Below are 7,331 nucleotides of genomic sequence, written 5' to 3'. Positions count from 1 at the left end.
GAATAAAATAAAATTGATGCTTTGTATTATTTGTCTGATTAAGAATTAATCGAATATGCCTACTAAATCAGGCAATATCAAATTAACTAATGTTAATGAAACTATTTATTTAACAAGATTATAGTACACTGATAAAATTAATGTTTAAAAATTACACGATTTTATTTAGAAAAGGAATATCCACAAATAATCATATCTAAATCAGTCAATATAATTTGTGTTTATGTTTAATTTTTATTTATTTTAGATAAATATTTTTAAATTATTTATTTAAATTTATTTTCATTAATTATTTCAAGTTTTTAAAATATAATTGACGGGAGATAGTAGACTATTAGATTATAAGGGAAAATTAATAAGAGATTTATACACATATAGCGCATTTGATAGGATCAAACAAAGAGAACATTCTAACATTTAAAATATTTTGCAATTTGGCCGGATTAATTTAAGTTAATTTGCAATGACAAAAATACCCTTTTTCCTCCAATCTAAAACATATTATGCCCACTAAGCTAATGGTAAAATATTTAAAAGTATTCAAATATTGAAGCGATATAAGTTGTGAAAGGGCCACGATTATAATCATTTAGTTATGAAAATTTTGCTATTATGTTACACAAGTTTTTTTCATTTGTTTTGTGGATTAAAAAGAAAAATTCACACCCAATTGATTGTAAATGGGCTACATTCCAAAATTTTTAAAACCTTCTTTTCATAATCTCTGGTTAATATATTTTTCACGGTCATTGGGCCAATTTATTCAAGTAAAATAATTATAATTTTTTCAATATAATTACAAATAAACTATTAAATAATTTAAAATCTTTAACATAATATTTTCAATGGTGTTATAAGTTGGATACAAGTATATGTGGGTTTTGAAAACAAATGCAAAGTTTCTTTAATTATAATAAAATGAAAGGGAGATAATTGTATCTTACTTTAAATTAAAATAAAGTCATGATAATATATATATATATATAATCAAGATATAAAAGTACTCGTATAATATATATTTAAATTACATCAATAATTAATTGCAAATATCATATCAAATAGTTTTTGGTTGCTTCATGATTATTGGAACATTCGCCGTAACTATCCTGAAAATATTTTCATCGTGAATTACTTGTCATCTTCTTCTGACTATTTTTTTGTGCAACTTTGCATTAATAGTAAGTAATGTATTTAAGTTACTTGATTAATGATTAGTTTCCAAAATTTATTTTCCCATCTTTATATGTTGATTATTCAAGTATATTGGAATCTGGATATGCAGTCGTGATGTTAATTATGTTGATGATGGACAAACTTGCAAAGGAAGCTCGAATGGCTGAAGTTCGCCCATTTAGTTGTTAGAATGGATGGAAATGTAATAGATTAAAAAAAAATTAAATCACTCTTTCTTTTTATAGTGAACATGATAAAATTCAATACTATATTTCATATTTCAATCATCTTATTTTTATTATTAATTTTTCAATCCATTCTATTTAATATTTTTTTTTCTAATAACCAAACGGGTCCTAATTGCTTGGGCATTTCGTTCTGCCCTTTACTCTTCCTTTGTCTTCCTTTTTCCAACTAGGAAACTGAATTCATTCAACGAACAGAGCAATAAACTACATCAAGGTTACATTCAATAAGAGGATAAGTACTTAGGAGCTTCCTCATCATACATATCATGAGGAGGGGTCATGAGTTCGAATCCTAAATATGCATCAGTGATTAAATCTTGATGGGAGGTGCTTGCAAAGACTAGATTAGTTTGGAACAAAGACCTGGAATATCAGAAATCACCAAAAAAAAAAAAAAACAGACGAGTGATCAAAAATACAAAATTTAGAGTCTGAACTATGAGATAATCTACCAAAATAATTAGCAGTCTGATTGTTTTCATAGAATAAATGTTGTAAAAGTAAACTCCAATTTTTACGGCAGAGCATCCGTGCCTCCTCCACAATGTCTTTGAAAGGATGTACGAAGCTTCACATCCTTTTGTGATGAGATTGACGTACGTTGGCTTCAAGACAATGTAAGTAGATATGATGACCTTGTATCCATAATCCAAGTGTTAGATATGGCAATACATCCAAGAAGGGATAAATTATATGCTAAACAAATGTATTGATATATATTTAAAACCTTTTCACAGCAAAACTGAGCATAAGTTAGCGGAAGTTACGCCAATTTGTCTTTAGTCTCTATTTTTGTATAAGCTTGAACAAATATCTTAAGTTTAAGACTTGTACCAATGGTTGAAAACAAACTTTAAGTGAAATCTTTAAGTTAAGAAGTGAGAAAATTCGAAATGTAGATTTGAACACTAAAACAGAGTATAAAATTGATGTGTTGGAAATGTAAAGAGATAAGAGATGGAGATATTGAAAATCTAGATTTATCATGGTTTAGCTCTCTCAACTTGACCTTACATCCAATTATTCTCCAGGAATTATTTGAGAATTTCTTCACTACAATCTCTCAAATTTATCAGTGAACTCTTTCTTCACTAATACAAAGTATGGAATTTAAGGGGCGCTTTCTACATCGATTGAAAAGCAAACGATGTAAAAAGTTAAGGCGGTGACATTTTCATAATTATAGTGAATGATTGTAGACTTTCTACGTTAAGTGAACCATTAATCGATGTAGAAAAGTCATTTTCTACATTGAATGAGGGTGTCACTTGATGTTAAAAACTTTTTAAATAAATTTTCCTGCCCCCTCATTTTCTTCACACTCATCTACTCTCCCTCTTTCATTTTCCTCCAGGCATGACCCCCCCTCCCCTCCATTTCCTCCTGTTGTGATCCCTTCCCCCTCCCCTTCTCGCAACCCTCTACTTCTGCCTCTGCCTCTGCTGCCCCCCCGCCTACCACCACCCTTTCTTCCCTCCCCTGCACATATATTTCTACAATTTTTATTCATATTTTCAATTTCTTAGCTGTGTAAATTTATTCATTTAGTAATTTTTTAAAAAAGAAATTAAATACATGACCTAGAAAAAAAATTTGAAATAGATATTTACAAGAAAAACTTAATGAAACAGAAAAAGAATCTAATAAAAGATAAATTAGTCAATATAATTTATATTTATATTTCTTTAAATTTTATTAATTTTAGATAAATATTTTAAAAATATTTAGAGAGTAGATAATTGGCCTATAAAAGCAAATGAATGATTATAAAACTTTCAACATAATTATAAACAAAAAAAATTAGTTATTTTAAAATTATTAATGAAATATTCCTAGTGGTGTTAAAAATTGGATTAAAATATATGTAGGTTTTGAAAATGAAGAAGTGGGTTTCTTTAGGGCCATTTGGTATAATAGAAATACTTTTGATGGAAATGAAAATGGAAATGAAGATGCAGATGGAAATAAGATTATGAAATGTGTTTGGTATTCATATGGAATTCTTTTGTGTGTATTGTTTTTATTTGATGTTTGTCTTTATATTGTGAAATTAATAATATGCCCTTATCTCAAAAACCCTAACTTTAACACAAATATCCAAGCCACCATAAGAAATTATAGCCATTGTCTCTTGAGAATCAATCAAACTAGATCTAATCAAGCTATCAAAGCTATGTCAAAAATCAAAGCTACAGCTACCACCATCAAAAATCAAAAAAGTTGTTTGGTTTAAGAAGATGAACTGAAGATGCGAGAGTAGTTGGAGGATTTGGAGAAAGAGTTCAAATGATCTAAGGTAGCCACCAAGGTAAAGAAAACCAATCTAGAGACCAAAGTTTCCAGGCTTCACTATGATTTAGTGTCTTGAGATGGAGAAGATGAACTAGTAGAAGACAACAACAAATATGGGGAAGATGGAATCAGAGAAGATGAGATGCCATTGCAAAGAGGATGAGTTGCCATCACATCATTGCCACCAAGGGTAATGTTGGTCCAAGGGCTGGTGGAAATGCACTTCCATGCTCCCCCTCATTGAAGCCAATTCCATCAAATTGGCTTCTACATGGACGTCTAATTCAACCCAATTTTACCCAACCAAACATGCAACATTTTGAATTCCATATCTATATCCATAACCATTTTCACCCTCTCAATTCCCGCATACTAAATAGGGTAGTATTCTAACAAAGGTTGGTCTAGTTCATAAATATTTAGTTCATAACTTGAGATCAAATCTTGTTGCTGATATGAGGACTGTGTTGGTTTGTGATCTATAAATATTTTTATAAGCACTCTGTGAGCCTATAGGTATGTTCTATGTAAGGTTATCTTTATTAATTCACAATTAACTTCAAAATTGAGGTAATAATTGGACTAATCGAAGTGGAATACCAAGTTTGAAATATTCATATAAATAGGAGCTCAAGTTTTCAAAACTTAAAATTCTATAAAATTATTTTCAAAAAAAAACAAAATCAAAGCAAACATTACTACAAAAATAGTTTATGGGAGTGCTTATTTTTTGACTACAGGAGTGCTTTTAAAGTACTCTTGTATCTAGCGCTCTTGTATGAAAGTGTTCCCATAGAAAGAGCCAATGAGAGCACTTCTAGCTAAAGTGTTCTTGTTGATGGACACCTATAGGAGCACTTCAAAGAAGAAGCACTCTGATAGGTTATCTATTGGAGCGCTTTTTTTTAGAAGCGCTCCTATAGTCTCATTATTTTTTTAAATATTTTTTATTTCACAATACTATAACAATCTTCATATATTGATGCATAATTATCTAAAGTAGCACAAGATGAATTAATAAAAAAAATATACTTACATTTATAATTTAAAAGAATACAATATTTTGTGGATTCTAGAGCCACAATGTTCTAAACATTACATTTAAAAAATAAAAGATTATTTACATAAAAAAAATTTGCCAGTTACAATAATGCAAACCTGCAAAAATAAATAAAACAAAAGTTTAGATCACAAAAGTCCAAGAAAGATAGGAATTGACAAAAATAATATGAAAACAAGTAATGAATAAAAATAATAATTTTAAACAAAATTTTCTTTGAAACTTTGGAACAATAAGGAGTGGCTATCATTTTTCTCCTAAAAACCAAAGAATTGGGAGGGTACTCGTCCTCAAATAATTGAAATATGACAACTTCACTTAATATTTTAAACAATTTTAAACAAAACAAAGTTTCGCTTAGTATTTTCATCTTCACTTTTGCTGATTCCAACATTCTAGACAGCTGAAAGGAAAAATTAAATACGACAACTTCACAAGGTACTTAATAACAAAAACCAAAAGGCAACAGAAGATATCTAATTTTCACCATATGAGCAAGCAATGACATAATAACATAAACTTATCCCCATCTCTTTCTTCCAAACCAAAGAGGGATTTGAAAATTAAAAGTCTAGGCATGAGAACTTTGCAACAAAGTTGCAACATCAGTACTAGTTTAAATTTTAAAACATGAAGCTTCTTGAAATTTGCAATCAAAAGTTAACACATTTATATTCTAAACAATAGATTGAAAGAAATCAATAAACTTCTTGAATATAATCTATATATATATATATATATATTCAGGAAATTGTATTAGAAGATCTATATCAGTTACAATGTATTTTTCAGGAAATAAGCACAGCATATTTGCACCTCATTGAAAATATCAATAAAAAAGCAACAATACTTCAGCATTTTTTTGATCTGACAATACTTCAACTTGCCTCTAATAAAAATTAATTACAGTTTCTTCCATGTAACAACTCTGGGACTAGTTATCAAAGTGAAAACCCAAACAATGATTCTTGAAAACAAAATTTGTTGCTCAGTGACAATAACACTGAAAGTTTAGTGAGGCAATGGTAAACCATAAAGAGAACTTTAAATCATATATTCCATTTATGTACTAACATTCATGACTCCAATCAATAGAAATTAAAGAAGATCAAGAGAAAGGAACACCTCAAGGACAAGGAAGAATACGTGCTTCTCTCTCCACATGTAAGTTGCTGCTACAGCCTGTCAAGGAAGAAAATATTTTCACATAAACTTGCACAAATCAAACCCAGATGAAGCATTCTCTCAATTTCTCCAATGCTGAACCCACCAAAATACAGCTACAGTTATCATTTATCAATTTACCAAAGACATGTAATGACATGGAGATTTGAAGAGATGTATAGAATAAAAAATAATCACAAAAAAAAAAAGGAAGGAAAGACAGAGAATAAACAAGACAAGAAGTAATACCACAAAAATAAGGTTAAACATGTTTGTCATTGTTTGAATGATAGTTCAATCGCAGCAAATAAACATTTATTTCTGGGCCGTCGATGTCTCTTGAAATACACCATACACATATAGTTTGGCGAGAAGAAGAATCCAAATCCTTCAGTCCTGCATAGTGGGAGCGAGCAAGGATTTATCTAAAAAGAAGGCATGGAGATTAGCAGCAACAAGTTGGGCTACCTAATTGAAAGACTTGGCAATGAGAGCAGCAGCGTGCGGGGAGAGCACTGCATTATCCAAAGAAAAGAGCTAGGTGGGAACAACAGGTTCATTCTCGAACACGAAGAATATGATAAGCAACGGCGGGAATTTAATGTTTGACAAATTGTAATGAACATAAACATAATAAAAATGATCCAATACTTAATTTAATTCTACATGGGCAGGGTGCAAAACAAGAGATGGATTGGATTCCACTGTATGTTGAGTCAATTATAGGATGTACAACTTGACGTGCACAGAGAGAGAGAGAGAGAGAGAGCCATTAAAATTGTTACAAATGTAGCAGAAAATTGCACAGGGAGAGAGAGAGAGAGAGAGAGAGAGAGAGATGGGATTGAAGAAGTCACATGAGAGCTTAGTGGAAAACGAAACTGCATTTTGGCCTCAAGCTAATTAATTAATTCTTACGAGTGCCTACTAAATAAAACAGAGCTGGAATCTTCAGATCTCGAGGGAGCACGCGACAACAGGAAGCTTCATATCTGAAGCAATCCATCTTCAGAACTTGACTCAACGAGTAGCAGCAGTATGGACTGGAGCACGAGATGCGCACTGGGCACAGAGCCACGCAGATCGATGGCAACCATGGGCAAACTGGGCGCTTCATGACCCATTAGCCCCCATGGTACGAGATCGGACTTCCAGCAGTGCAGATCGATGATGGGATGCATGACGGAGTGAGTTCGGCGGTGAACTCATCTTCGGGTTTGTAGGCTGGAGCAGGCAAAGCAATATGAAAAGGAAGCTCAAATCTGAATAAATAAAGGGAGGGGTTGAGTTCCCGAATTGAAGATAAGTAAGGAGGAAATTTTTTTTAATGTGGGACATCGGAGAAGCGCTCCGATATCCAATCACATGGGAGATTTTTTTTAGAAAGCACTCTC

At 31.3% G+C, this 7,331-nt stretch overlaps 1 long non-coding RNA gene across 1 annotated transcript; it reads right to left on the bottom strand.

Annotated features, from left to right (window-relative positions):
• Positions 1-4,791: 4,791 nt before the first annotated feature.
• LOC129301677 (uncharacterized) lies at positions 4,792-6,325 on the bottom strand. The gene is made up of 3 exons (XR_008591069.1): positions 6,187-6,325; positions 5,899-5,955; positions 4,792-4,871 (listed from the first exon to the last, which is right to left on the bottom strand). It is a non-coding gene; the product is annotated as an uncharacterized LOC129301677 (long non-coding RNA).
• Positions 6,326-7,331: the final 1,006 nt, after the last annotated feature.

This window comes from Prosopis cineraria, unplaced genomic scaffold (assembly GCF_029017545.1).
Source record: "Prosopis cineraria cultivar Desert tree isolate PC_DT_omini unplaced genomic scaffold, ASM2901754v1 PC2, whole genome shotgun sequence".
NCBI lineage: Eukaryota > Viridiplantae > Streptophyta > Magnoliopsida > Fabales > Fabaceae > Prosopis > Prosopis cineraria.
Note: the sequence above shows the minus strand (reverse complement) of the source record. Positions and strands in the feature narration are given on the sequence as shown.